The following is a 16161-nucleotide window of genomic DNA, read 5'->3' on the forward strand; positions in this document are numbered from 1 at the left end:
AACAACCATTACATTACATATAGAAGAGTTTTTCATTTGTTTCAAAAGCAAAGTTATACAGTGGTGTTACATAGTATATAATAACAAAACGAACTGGTCTTCTGCGCACTCCAACATGGAACAAATTGATCTTCGGGTACCTGTTCTAATGCTGACCTGAGAACACAAGCGGTTTGAAAATCAGCATAACGCTGGTGAGTTCATAAGCGATTTTTGTTTTGTAAAAATGTTCGAGTTTCCTTTCTGTTTTCTTAAAATGTTACACACACCAAGAAAATCCCATATTTTCTTAAAAAGTTTGGTTTTTGTTTTCAACATGTAAAGTATAGTTGTACACTGAAAGCACGTTTACTCTTGTGAACATGTACCAATGTGTCCCCAGGAAAGTCCCATACTTTCCTGATTGTGTTTTACCGATTGTAAAAGATGTAAAGTTATCCGGTTTGTTACACTTTTCTAGATATGTGAACGTTCCCCAGGAAAGTCCCATGCTTTCCTAAATGTTGGTTATCAATGTAAAAGATGTATTCTGAAACCTGGTTATCTTGTAAAATGTGTTAAGTTATTCATTATTACTATTAAGTAAATCTCTGTTATCCTAATTGTGAGTTCCATAACCATACGATAGACTAGATGTGGCAATAAGTAGTCCACATCACCTTATGAATTTCGTCACCCTTGAACCATTTCAGTTCGGCTGTAGCTAGCAGCCAGGTGTTGGGTAGTCAGCCCCGTATAGATCTATACACTCAATTCGCGCTCTCTAATCCCAGAGATTCTGGTTATGGGTACAGTCCTCCACTCGTGTATCTCTGTGGAGTGTTCACCGAAGACGTGTCTCCAATCATACACGACTAAAGAAATTTACTAGTAATAATATGATAGTCCTCCACTCGCGGATCTCTGTGGAGTGTTACCGAGGACAAAACAGTGTACAAGTTTTATGTTTCAAATGTTCTAATGTCATGCTTTTAACTGATAAAATGTGGAAATTATTTGTGAAATATATAAAACACAACAGTTTATAAACCCATTTCACAAATATATGTTACGTGATCTGCATGTTCATACGGTTATCAGTTGTGTATATCAGTGTTAAAAGCATATGAAATGTGAAACACACACACACGAAAATAAGTTTTGAGTACAAGAAACCCTTGTACTTTGCTTGTGTTCCCCCTAAAAACAGTTAAAAACAGTGAAAAAGGGTAGGGATATGAACTCACCGCTTAATGTAGAGTTTGAGTGTCAACGGATGCCCTGAACTCCTATGGCCCCTATTTTTCATGAGACGATACATAAATGAGTTAGAAATAAGGTGTTTCATGACTAAACATGATGGGAAAACATCCTTAAGGCTTGGAATTACTAAGAATAAGTGTTCTACGATCCAAACTTAATGATTTATGCAAGTTTAGGGCCAAATATGGGTATTAGAGTGGGTGTATGGTCTTAAAAATGAGTGTGCGGCTGGGGAGTACGGCCAAGAGTGTGTGTGAGGCAGCACACAAGAGTGTGTGGCCATACAGAGATTGTGTGTGCGGCCGTACACACCTCATTTGAGTCCATATGTTGATTTTGAAGTTTATGCTCTTCATACTTGGGAATTTTGAATGTATGCTGCCCCCATTTGAAGGTGTGTACCCGTACACCTTCATGGGATGATGAATATGATGAATATAATGAGTTTTAAGCTTGGGATTCAAGTGTTTACCACTACACTTAGCTTGAAGATGAAGTAGATCACGATTATGAAGCCTTCCAAGTGTTCTTGGTTAATGATTTAGAAAGAGAAAGTAGAGAGAGAGAAGAGAACATCTAAATGAATGAATGAAGAGGTATCCATCCATAAATTGAATTGGGTGTGAGGTTGAGGGTGTTTGCGGTTGGGTGTGTGGCCGTACACACAGGTGTGTGGCCGCACACACCTTATTTGGTGAGTTTTGGCCCGGTTTTGTGAGGCTAAACACTCTCCAACCCTTCCTAAGACTCATATCTAAAATATACTAAGTCTAAAGCACCCATATGGAATCACAAGAGACAATGAACTCAAGTTTTAGTGCTGAAACACAGGTCAATTACATGGATTAGAAGTTTCGGGTTGTCACAAGATCCGCTTACGAAAGGACTGAGTAGGGTTAAGCACTTGCAGCACGTTAGGAGCATTGCGCTGAAGGATGATATTAGTTTTGATTAGATAGTTTTAGTAACATATAATAGATAAATGTAACTGACATTTTGATGATTAAATAAAGGAGTATTATTTATAAGTAAAGTTACTGTCTTATGTTGATTGTTTAACTATTGTTTCAATTTACAAGTTTTGACTTCCTGAATAATTGAGTTATTAAGAATAATCGAATTATTCGAATGGTCCACAATCGTTCATATGTTGGAAGTAGGTATGAATGAAGATTGTCATGAATTGGTATGTAGAGTGTCCAAAAGGTATTAGACATAGCAAAGGTTTGCTGCAACATTCATGAGTGCTTATGAACAAGTTTTGAGCATTAGAATAAACCCGCGCTTGCTGGAATCATTTTATGGAATGTGACAAAAAGTGATCGCAAGACGATAATATCATATGGTCTTAAAACCTAGATATATGGTTTATTATTTACTAATTGGTTGTGCATTGATAATGCGAAACCGCATCAGTAAATTGATGTTATAAAACACATTGATGTGTATAGTTGATTAGTGGATAAGTAAATGCATATAAGTCGAAGTTTATCTGTTACTTTTATCCTAAGAGGGTAAAAGCGATATCACGGCCGCTCGATGATTTGATTTGACTTATGTGTCGGGCCCGGTCAGGACTGAGTTGATGTGTTCAATTAAGTTCTATGTTAAATGAATCTGAGATCGAGAAACTAACTGTTGGACAATTAGTTCCATGAGATTGTCTGCACAATATCTAAATAGAGGACTATACGATCCCTTATCTAGAGGACAGGAAGTTGATGAGATCAGAGTTCGATAGCCTCTTTGAGAGCTATGATTGCTAATCGAGTTGTACGTTACATTTGTGGTTAATAGACTTATCCAAGTAGGAGATTGTTGGATTAGTGTCTAAGCCCGTAACCACATTTGGTAAATACTTGACCCAGTTGTGCATGGTCCTTTTGGATTGCCTTCACCGAAGCAACTTGACTTGAGAAATAAATAGAGAAAGAGGTTATTATTGTTGGATAAGGTGTCTAAGTCCATAACTATTTCTGGTATGTACTTGACCCGACCCGGCATGGTCCATTTGGGTTGCATGGCACCATGCAATTGGATAAACTAAATGAGAGAAATAACGTTTGGAGATTATTAATATATTATAAGTTCTAATATATTAATAATATTATTTGATTAGTTTGATCAAGAATTAATTTAGAATTAATTAAGTGATCAAAAGATAACTAATTAAATATATGGGTTGATTAAGTAAATCATCCATATCTTGTATAGTGGGCTAAAAGGCTCCATGGATCATCAAGTTGGGTTCCACCCATAGGATGCTCCATGGATGCTCCATGGGAGTTACAAACCCATGGGTCATGGATATGAAGAGTCATGACACATTAGGGTTTAACCCTAGATGTGTCAACACTATATAAGTAATATGATCTCCTCCCAAATCGGTAACACTAAGGAATAAGGGGGCTTGGCCGATTTTGAAGAGTGTGTATTCTCTCATAAGTTCTTCCAAGAGCATTTGGTGTTGTGTGAAGCATTTGAGGCATCACCACTTGAGGTGCTAGGCTCACAAGGTTTCAAGGAACACAAGCAACAACAAGGTAAGTTATTCTATCTATACTTTATGTTAAAATTGTTCCCCATGTATGCTAGATAGGATATAACCTTGGAATTCAACTTTGCATGACAAATTAGACAAACATAGATCCAAGGTTATTAGGGTTGCATGTACACTTAGGAAGTGTTAGAATGCTCAAAACCCATCAGTGGTATCAGAGCCTAGGCTTGTTTGTTCTTATTTGTGCTTATAAGTTGAAAAACAGGATCGAAAATTTGCTGTCTGCGATCGGACTCGTCGAGTCCATAGGGGGAACTCGTCGAGTCCATGAGTATCTTCAACCAACTCGGCGAGTCATGTTCATGCACTCGGCGAGTAGGGTCGAATGAGTGCAGAATTTCGATTCAGTTGCTGGAAAATGAATTAGAAACATTACCCTAAACTGTTTTAGTAAATATAAACTTGTTTTTGGTGGTGTAATGTTTTGCTAATTCATTTACAACAACTAGTTATCAAAATTACAAAGTTTTATGTAATTTTGATTATGTTCATATTCATGTTCTTGTTCTTATGATGTTTTAGATGATCATAGGAATTATTTGTAACCTATTTGGTAGTTTAATTCTTGATCATAATGTGTTTTAATGGAGTCCATAACTTATCCTTAAGTTATGGAAAACCAAGAGTCACACTTGAGTTAAAAACCATTAAGAAAACACAAGAGTTATAAAAATGAAGAGTCTTCATTTTATGACTCTATTAAAGTCATAAGTTACAAGAAATGAAAAGTTTTGAAAGTTACAAAACTTGCCCTCAAGTTTTGGAACAAGTAAAGTTAAGTTAAAACTTTAGTTCCAACCCCTAGAATTTTAAAAAAATTAAAATTCAACCCTTATACTTATATTATGATGATTTAATAATTATATATATATATGTATAAGAACAAGTCGTCTTACCACTAGTACGCCTCATTCACGAAGCCGGTCTATAAGGTGGGTATAAGGTTGTTGCCTATAAAATGGTGACTTAATGGGTGTATATTCTCACCCACCGCTTGCTTGACTGGTGGAGGGTCGTTAGCCGAACGGGTAAGACAAGGACTTATAAATTCTCATTCAAAGTATGATGAATATATAAAGTAACTAAATGTTTATTAAATTCCCAATCTTAGTTACTTTAGGAAAAATGTGAATAAGGTGCTAATCCATGAAATTACACTTTACACTTTGTCTGAGTCGTTGGTGGAGCGTGTGTGGTTAACCGGCACACTAACTTGCACTTAACAAGGTAGGTAAAGGGTGACTTAAGGTTTATTATAGTATCGGTGGAGCGTGTGTGGTTTACCGGCACATCGATTGAGTGATAAACTTTAAGGGTACCAAGTGATTTGCATGGTTACTTCACACCTCGTTTTGTGATCCTCGGCATCCCAGTCACAAAACCTGGAGGGCACTCCCGAGATTGAAACATGCCTTTGAAAAGTTCATTGGATCTCAAAGAATCTAGGAATTTCTAAAACCAATAAAAAAAAAACTAAATATTTAATATTTCGGTTTGCGTGGTGGAAATTGGTGAATCGTCATTCATCTACCTTTCAAATATGGTATAGCTTAGATTACGGCATACCTCTTCTAAGTTATATTATATTGTGATTGGATCCTAGCCTTAATATTACATTTGGGTGTTTTATTAAGGATCTCTTAAATCTAAACTAAACTTGTTCTTCTTTTCAGATGTCTTCAACTAATGCTTCTGGCTCGAATCCTAATGGCTCCTTTACTCTTATGAGTCTGTGTGGGAAAGTCACCTTTGATGGATCCAACTTCAATAAGTGGATCAGAAACATCAGGATGATTACCCGCTACGAGGACAAAGAATATGTCCTTGACAAGAAGCTTAAGGAAATTGACGAGTCCACTGCAACTCCCCAGGAGATCGCTGACTTTCATACTCATGAAAGAGATGCAACCAAGGTGGCTTGCATCATGTTAGCCACCATGACAGCTGAACTCCAAAAGTCTTATGAAGACTTCTACCCTTATGAAATGCACCAAGATTTGATGGAAAGATACCATCAAAGTGCACGACAAGAGAGGTACGAAGTCATTTGCTCCATGATAACGACCATGATGAAGGACGGAGAGTCCGTCACGAGCCACATGCAGAAAATGCAAAGGTATGTGGATCGGTTGCTGAAGCTCAATGTGAACTTCCCTGAGGAGCTTGCAATAGATATCATTTTGCACTCCTTACCATCGTGCTATGATCAATTCCGCATGACATATCACATGAACAAGGAAGAGGTCACCCTCAGCAAACTTCAGGGACTTCTCAAGACCGCAGAAACAGGTCTTAAGGGGAAGTCAGTCGCTATCACTCCTACTCCAGAAACAACTCCGGTCTTGGCAATCGAGAAGAGTCGGGGGAGGAAGAGAAAGAGATCTTCAAAGGGTACCAAGGCTCGGACCCTTGATGGCTCTTCTTCAAGTGGAACCAAGAAAGGTTTCATTACTCCTTCTTCTGACCCAAAAGAGGCTGAATGCTTCTATTGTCACGAAAAAGCTCATTGGAAGCGGAACTGCCCAAAGTACCAGCAAGATGTAAAGGATGGGAAAGTCAAACCCAACCATGCAGGTATTTACACTATCATTTCTAATAACTCACCCCATTCGAAATCTTGGGTCCTTGATACAGGTTGCGGAATTCATATTTGTTGTGACTTGCAGGGACTAGGAAGAAGTGAGAATGTGGAGCAAGGAAGAATAAACTTAATCATGGGGAATAGGAAAGTTACACCTGTCACCAAGATTGGAGTTTATACTTTATCGCTAAGTAGTGGGTTAAATTTAGATTTGAATAAATGTTGTTATTCGCCAGAAATGGCAAGAAATATTATTTCCTTTCATGCATTGTACAAACAAGGTTTCACCTTTTCGTTTGATAATGAAGTTGGTTCGATTAATGCTTTCTTTAATAATGTACTTTATTTTAAAGCATTACCTTGTGATGGTGTGTATGAAGCTGTATCTATTGTAGATAACTTAGGAAATAATGTTTTGTGTATTGATTCTAATAATAATAACTTGGATAAAGCATCATTATGGCATTGTCGTCTTGGACATATAAGCAAGAAACGCATAGGCCAACTCCAAAAGGATGGAGTCTTGGAGTCGTTTGACCTAAAGTCAAATGATAGTTGCGAATCATGCTTACTTGGAAAAATGACAAAGTCACCCTTCACAGGCTCATGTGAAAGGGGTGAAGGTTTGTTGGACCTTATACACACGGATGTGTGTGGACCATTCAAACATGCCACTAGAGATGCTAATCGTTATTATTTGACTTTTACCGATGATTACAGTAGATATGGATATGTCTACTTAATCAAGCATAAGTCAGAGACTTTCGAGAAGTTTAAGGAATTTAAACAGGAAGTCGAGAATCAATTGGGCAGGAACATTAAGATGCTTCGATCCGATCGAGGTGGTGAGTATCTTAGTTCAGAGTTCCTCGACTATCTAAAGGAATGTGGGATTGTCTCACAATTGACACCTCCCAGGACACCGCAATTGAATGGTGTGGCTGAGAGGCGTAATCGAACCTTGTTGGACATGGTTCGTTCCATGATGAGTCGAGCTTCGCTACCAATCTCATTCTGGGGGTATGCCTTAGAGACTGCCGCCCATATCCTCAATCTAGTCCCTACAAAGAAAGTTGCCAAAACTCCTCACGAGATGTGGACTGGTAAAGTACCTAAAACTAGACCACATCAAGATTTGGGGCTGCGAGGCTTTCGTGAGACGCGAGACTCATGATAAGCTCGAACCCCGAAGCGAGAGGTGTATTTTCATCGGCTACCCACAGCATTCCTTTGGTTACCTCTTCTACAGACCTAGTGACAATGTGGTCTTTGTAGCAAGAAGAGGAGTCTTTCGAGAGAGAGAGTTTATAAGCCAAGGAGACAGTGGGAGGCAAGTTGATCTTGAAGAAATTCAAGAGTCAAGTGGTTAAGGAACTTCAAACTCTAGCCCTCAAATTGAGGAGGAAACTCCTGTTGAGCCAATTGACGAATCTGTACCTCTGAGGCGTTCCACGAGAGTTAGGAGTGCACCTGAGCATTACTATGGATTCCATATTACTGCAGAAGGTGAGACACTTATTAGTGATGAGACACTAGTAAGTCAAGATGACCCTAACAGCTACGAGGAAGCCATGGCAGGCCCCGAGTCTGCTAAATGGAAAGAGGCTATGGATAGCGAGATACAATCCATGTATGACAATCAAGTTTGGAACTTGGTTGAGAATGTACCAGGTCGAAAGACTGTAGGGTGCAAATGGGTCTTCAAAAAGAAGACCGACATGGATGGTAAAGTACACACTTATAAGGCTAGGCTGGTTGCAAAGGGCTTCTCTCAAATTCCTGGAGTGGACTATGATGAGACCTTTTCTCCGGTAGCCAAGATTAAGTCTATTCGGGTTCTGTTAGCTATAGCCGCATTTCATGACTATGAAATTTGGCAAATGGATGTCAAAACCGCTTTCCTTAATTGAAAGTTGGCTGAAGATGTTTACATGAGTCAGCCAGAGGGTTTTGTCAGTAACGAGTACCCTAATAGAGTGTGTAAGCTTGAGAAATCCATTTATGGATTAAAGCAAGCACCTCGCAGATGGAATCTTTGCTTTGATGAAAAGGTCAAGGAATTTGGCTTTTCTAGGAGTGAAGATGAATCTTGTGTATATGTCAAGGCTAGTGGGAGTATAGTTAGCTTTTTGGTATTGTATGTGGATGACATACTACTCATAGGAAACGACATTCCAACCTTGCAGGAAGTAAAGTCCTGGCTTGGAAAGTGTTTCGCTATGAAGGACCTTGGTGAAGCTGCCTATATTCTAGGGATAAGGATCTTGAGAGATCGGAGTAAAAGATTAATTGGACTTAGTCAAAGTACCTACTTGGAGAAGATTCTGAAGAGATTCAGAATGCAAAACTCCAAGAAAGGAGAGTTGCCCATCCAGAGTAGCACCAAGCTGAGTAAGACACAAAACCCTAGCACTGAGGCTGAGATAGCAGAAATGAGTCGATTACCTTATGCTTCGGCTGTAGGTTCGATCATGTATGCTATGACGTGTACTCGACCTGATGTAGCCTTTGCCTTGAGCATGGTTAGCAGGTTTCAGGGGAACCCTGGCAAGGCACACTGGATTGCGGTAAAGAATATTCTCAAGTACCTGCGAAGGACTAAGGACTGGGTCCTTACCCTCGGTGGGAGTGATGACTTGAGAGTTGTAGGGTATAGTGATGCTAGCTTCCAGACTGATAGGGATAACTTCCGCTCTCCGTCGGGCTGGGTCTTTACCCTAAATGGAGGAGCAATTTCTTGGAAGAGTTCCAGGCAAGAGACAGTGGCAGATTCTACTTGTGAATCAGAGTATATTGCAGCTAGCGAAGCGGCAAAGGAGGCGTTATGGCTGAGGAACTTCATTGGAGACCTTGGAGTTGTACCAGCTATTAAAGAGCCGATGGAAATTTTCTGTGATAGTGAAAGTGCTGTTGCCTTAGCCAAGGAACCAAGGGATCACGGGAGATCCAGACACATCGACAGAAAATACCATTTCATCAGACATCGGATCGAAGAAGGACTCCTCGTGGCAAAGAGGGTATCATCAGATGAGAATCCGGCAGATCCCCTCACGAAGGGACTGACTCGGGTTAACAATCTCCAGCATGCTCGGAGCATAGGGCTGAAGGATGATATTAGATTTAGTAGTTAGATAATCTCGAAATTTGTAAAGTGTAATTGACATTTGATGATGAATAAAAGTGTTTTATTTATGAGTAAAGTGTTGCTATCTCTTGTCGATCGTTTACTATATTTCTTTTGCATGTTTTGACTTCCAGAATAATTTTGTTTGGTATAACATATTATTCAAACCTCCACAGTCGGTCATATGTCGGGAGTAGGTATGAATCAAGACTGTCATGTTTGGTTGTAGAGGTCTGGGACAAGGCTACGACAATCATGAGTGCTCATAAGTTCTGAGCATTGGACTCAACCCACGCTCACTGGAATCACTTCATGGAATTCTATCTCGAGTGATCGTGAGACGGTAATATCATATAAGTCTTTAAACCTAGAGATATGATTTGTTACTTACGAGTTGGTTATGCATTAATTGTACGAAAAACGCATTGGTAACTCGATGTTATAAAATCGTGCTCTTATGTGTAATTCAATGAGTAGTAGAACAAACATATGAGTCGAAGTTTATCTGTTCCTTCTTGGATTAGAAGCTGATATATGGGCCCCTCGATGATTTTGTTTTGACCTATGTACCGGGCCCGGTCAGAACTAGATTGATGTGTTCAATAAAGTTCTTTGTCAAACAAATCGGAAATCGGGAAACAAATGTTGGACAATAAGTAAGACGTTGTTCCATGTATTTGTCCGACTGATATCTAGAACAGAGGATTATATGATCACTTATCTTAAATGGCGTACCATCGTCTTCTCAAGTTTCGAGAAACCTTGTAAAGAGCTACGATTGCCGATCGGTTCCTGAAGTCATACTTGCAGTAATAGTTACTAGACTTATCCAAGTGGGAGACTGTTGGATAAGGTGTCTAAGTCCATAACTATTTATGGTATGTACTTGACCCGACCCGGCATGGTCCATTTGGGTTGCATGGCACCATGCAATTGGATAAACTAAATGAGAGAAATAACGTTTGGAGATTATTAATATATTATAAGTTCTAATATATTAATAATATTATTTGATTAGTTTGATCAAGAATTAATTTAGAATTAATTAAGTGATCAAAAGATAACTAATTAAATATATGGGTTGATTAAGTAAATCATCCATATCTTGTATAGTGGGCTAAAAGGCTCCATGGATCATCAAGTTGGGTTCCACCCATAGGATGCTCCATGGATGCTCCATGGGAGTTACAAACCCATGGGTCATGGATATGAAGAGTCATGACACATTAGGGTTTAACCCTAGATGTGTCAACACTATATAAGTAATATGATCTCCTCCCAAATCGGTAACACTAAGGAATAAGGGGGCTTGGCCGATTTTGAAGAGTGTGTATTCTCTCATAAGTTCTTCCAAGAGCATTTGGTGTTGTGTGAAGCATTTGAGGCATCACCACTTGAGGTGCTAGGCTCACAAGGTTTCAAGGAACACAAGCAACAACAAGGTAAGTTATTCTATCTATACTTTATGTTAAAATTGTTCCCCATGTATGCTAGATAGGATATAACCTTGGAATTCAACTTTGCATGACAAATTAGACAAACATAGATCCAAGGTTATTAGGGTTGCATGTACACTTAGGAAGTGTTAGAATGCTCAAAACCCATCAATTATGATCTATTAATATGTTATAAGAATAATATATTAAAGTGTAATTAATAGAGAAATCTATTAATAGAGAAATCATATTTGTTTAATTAATATTGGTCAATAATTAATTAGGAATTAATTTTGTGATCAAGTGTAATTAGTTAAACTAGAGGGGTTGAATTGTAATGATGTGATAGTTGCAAAGTAGGGCAATGATTATCCTTATTAAAGGATGAACGAATTCAAGGATAAGGATATCCTTGAAATCGTCCAAGGTCCAAGAGATAAGGGTTTTTCAAGGCTTATCTTGTGGTTGCTTGGTGGGCAAGTAACTGGATAAGGATAAGGACTGAAACCCCTAGGCCTTAAGAATTCGTCCACTTGCTTCCAAGAGCTCCCAAGGATGACTTCTACCTCCTCCCTTCTCTCTCTATAGCCTCTCCAATTTCTTGTGTTGTTTGTGAGCCATTAGAGGCACTACACTTATGGTGCTTGCTTTCAAGACTAAGGGTTTGAAGATTTAAGTTGTTACTGCAATATAACAACAAGAGGTATGTGATCTAACCTTATGTATGAATTTCGAAAATAGCATGCTACATTAGGGTTTTATCCATGTGTTCATAATGTTGTGTATCTAATAGTGAAAACATAGATCTAAATTAGGATTGCATGCACACATAGGATTGTTTGTATAAAACCCATCACTTTAACCCATGGATCTCATGGAAATGAAGAGACATGGGTATTAGGGTTTACATGGATGTAACCCTAATCCACCACACTATATAACGGAGGCTTTGGTTCTTGAAATCACACTAGTTGTGGTGAGTAAAGTAAGAGGGCCGATTTCAAGATAGCTGTGACTATTCTCTCAACGTTCCAAAGTTTGTGGTGATTTGTGATTTCCATTTGAGGCATCCACACTATTGGTGCTAGGCTTTAAAACTCCCAGCAATTAACTACAACTACAAGGTAAGTAATTCTACTAGCTTTATTTGATTCAAGTTCCCCATGCCATGCAAGATAGGATAAGAACCTTGGAAAAATAATTATTTGCATGTATCTTAGTCAAACATAGATACAAGGTTTCTAGGGTTGCATGTAGATCCAAGGTTAGAATGCTCAGAACCTATCAGTGGTATCAGAGCCTAGGCTTGTTTGTTTGATATTTGATGCAAAATAGTTGAAAAAAGTGGATTTTTTGTTGTCTGCCTGATGAACTCGCCGAGTCCATGGGGGGACTCACCAAGTTCATCCTACTCGCCGAGTAGGTTCGTTCACTCAATGAGTAGGAGCCACAGATGCAGATTTTCAACTTTTGCTGCTGGAAATGGACTTGAAACATTAACCTAAATTGTTTTGGTGTTATAAAACTTGTTTTAGATGATGTAATGTTTGTTCTAATCCATTTCCAATGGCTAATATATATTTTTCATGATTATATGTGTTCATATAGTCTTGAAACTTTGATATGGATATTAATGTTCTTGATCTTATGAATTTAGATGATCATAGGAATTACTTGTAACCTACTTGGTAGTTTAATTCTTGATGATAATGTGTTTTAATGGAGTCCATAACTTGTCCTCAAGTTATGGAAAACCAAGAGTTACACTTGAATTAAAACCATTAAAAGAACACAAGAGTTAGAAAAATGAAAAGTCTTCATTTTAATACTCAATTAACTTCATAAGTTATAAGAAATGAAAAGTTTTGAAAGTTTACAAAACTTGCCCTCATGTTTTGGAACAAGTAAAGTCATGATTAAAAGTTTAGTTCCAACCCTTAGAATTTTAAAAGTTAAAATTCAACCCATATACTTTATAATATTGTAAGTTAATAATAATATATATGTATAAAATCAAATCGTCTTACTGCTAGTACGCCTCATTCACGAAGCCGGTCTATAAGGGGGGTATAAGGTTGTTGCCTATAAAATGGCAACTTAATGGGTGTCCACTCTCACCCACCACTTCCTTGATCGGTGGAGGGTCGTTAGCTGAACGGGTAGGACAAGGACTTATAAATTCTCATTAAAAGTATAATGATAATACTAAAGTAACTAAACTTTATTGAATTCCCAATCTTAGTTATTATAGGAAAATGTGAATAAGGTGTTAATCCATGAAATTACGCTTTACACTTTGTTTAAGTCGTTAGTGGAGAGTGTGTGGTTAACCAGCACACTAACTTGAACTTAACAAGGTAGGTAAAGGGTGACTTAATGTTTATCATAGTATCGATGGAGCGTGTGTGGTTAACCGGCACATCGATTGAGGAGTAATACATTGAGGGTACCAAGTAATTTGCATGGTTACTTCACACCTTATTTTGTGATCCTCGGCATCCCAGTCACAAAACTTGAAGGGAACACTCGAGATTGAAACATGCCATTGAAGAAAGTTCAAAGAATCTCAAAGAATCTAGGAGTTTCTAAACCAATTAATACCTAATTAAAAAAATTTCGTTTTTCATGGTGGAAATTGGTGAATCGTCATTCACCTACCTTCAAATATCTTATAACTTAGATTACAACATCCCTCTTCTAAGTTATAAAATATTGTGTTGGGTCCTAGCCTTAATACTACATTTGGGTGTTTTCTTAAGGACTATCTCTAAATCTAATCTAAATCTATTCCCTCTTGTTTTCAGATGTCATCCAATAACAATGCTTCTGGCTCTAACCCTACTAGCTCTTTCTCTCTCATGAATCTTTGTGGGAGAGTCATCTTCGATGGATTCAACTTTACTGATTGGATCAGAAACATTAGGATGGTTACTTGGTATGAGAACAAAGAATATGTTCTCACAAGGAGATAAAGGTACCCGAGCCAACTACTACTCCTGAAGAGCTTGCTGAATATGAGGTGCATGAAAGAGATGCTACAAAAGTGGCATGCATCATGATGGCCACCATGACAGCCGAGCTCCAAAAGTCCTATGAGGACTATTATCCTTTTGAGATGCACCAAGACTTGATGGACCACAACCATCAAAGTTCTCGTCAAGAGCAATATGAAATAATCTCCACCATGATAACAACCCGAATGAAGGATGGTGAACCGATCACGGGCCACATGCAGAAAATGCGAAGGTATGTGGACCGTTTACTGAAGCTGAATGTGAACTTCCCCGAGGAATTAGCAATAGACATCATTTTGCACTCCTTACCATCGTGTTATGATCAATTCTGCATGACATATCACATGAACAAGGAAGAAGTCACACTCAGCAAACTTCAAGGACTCTTGAAGATCGCTGAAAGTGGTCTAAAGGGTAAGTCGGTTGTTACTACTCCTACTCCTACTCCTACTCCAACCGCGGCCAATGTCTTGGAAATCGGGCATGGCAAAGGGAAGAAGAGAAATAACCCTTCTAAGGGTACCAAGGGTAAGACCCTTGAAGGATCCTCTTCAAGCAAAACCAAGAAAGGTTTTGTCACTCCTTCTGGTAACCCTAATGAGGCTGAATGCTTCTATTGCCTTAAAAAGTCGCACCGAAAGCAAAACTGCCCAAAGTACCAGCAAGATGTGAAGGATGGGAAACTAAAACCCAACCATATAGGTATATACACTATATTGTCTAATAACTCACCTCATTCTAAGTCTTGGGTCCTTAACACAGGTTGTGGTATTCACATATGTTATGATTTGAGGGGACTAAGAAGAAGTGAGACTGTGGAGTAGGGAAAGATAAACTTGATCATGGGAAACAGGAAAGCTTCACCTGTCACCAAAATCGGAGTTTATTCCTTAGTGCTAAATAATGGGTTTACATTAGATTTAAATAAGTGTTATTCTTCGCCAGAAATGGCAAGAAATGTTATTTCCTTTCATGCATTGTATAAACAAGGTTTTACCTTTTATTTTGATAATAATAATGGTAGTATTGATGCTTTCTTTAATAATGTTCTTTATTTTAAAGCATTACCTTGTGATGGCATGTATGAAACTGTATCTGTTGTAGATAATCTAGGAAATAATGTATTGTATATTGAATGTTCCACTAGCTTAGATAAAGCATCTTTATGGCATTGTCGTCTTGGACATGTAAGCAAGAAACACATAGGCCAACTCCAAAAGGATGGAGTTTTGGAGTCATTTGACCTAAAGTCAGATGATAGTTGTGAATCTTGTTTGCTTGGTAAAATGACAAAGTCACCTTTTACTGACACTTGTGCTAGGGGTGAAGGTTTGTTGGACCTCATACAAACAAATGTGTGTGGACCCTTCAGAACTGCCACAAGAGATGCTAATCGGTTCTGTGTGACTTTCACTGATGATTTTAGTAGATATAGATATGTCTACTTAATCAAACATAAGTCAGAAACCTTTGAGAAATACAAAGAGTTTAAGCAAGAAGTGGAGAATCAGTTGGGCAGGAACATTAAGATGCTTCGATCCGATCGTGGTGGTAAGTATCTTAGTACTGAGTTCCTTGACTATTTTAAGGAATGTGGGATTATTCCACAATTGACACCTCCTAGGACACCATAGTTGAATGGTGTAGCTGAGAGGCACAATCGGACCTTGTTGGACATGCTTCGTTCCATGATGAGTCGAGCTTCGCTACCAATCTCATTTTGGGGGTATGCCTTAGAGACTGCCGCCCATATCCTTAATTTTGTCCCTACAAAGAAGGTTGCCAAAACACCTCAGGAGATGTGGACTGGAAAAGTTCCCAATCTAGACCTGTAACGAGCAAAATTTCAAAACAATTAAAACTTTTCAAAAACCACCCATTTTAATAACGTTGGTACAAAAGGTTTTTAATACATTATTTAACAGAGTATTTTTCCCAGGTTCAAATCATAAAACACTAACGCGGGGAACGGTACGATCACGCCTTTGCCTTGCCACAGACTCCTGAGAACCTGAAAACATAAAACCACAACTGTAAGCCCGAAAGCTTAGTGAGATACCCCCAAAAATACCAACCACAAATACGCCCTTCCAGGCCGCGACCTTCCGGTCCAAAACATATCGCCTTCCGGCCCATAACATATCGCCTTCCGGCCCGTATCATATTGCCTTCCGGCCCATAACATATCGCCTTCCGGCCCTTAG

This window comes from Lactuca sativa, chromosome 3 (genome assembly GCF_002870075.4).
Source record: "Lactuca sativa cultivar Salinas chromosome 3, Lsat_Salinas_v11, whole genome shotgun sequence".
In the NCBI taxonomy this organism is placed as follows: Eukaryota; Viridiplantae; Streptophyta; class Magnoliopsida; order Asterales; family Asteraceae; genus Lactuca; species Lactuca sativa.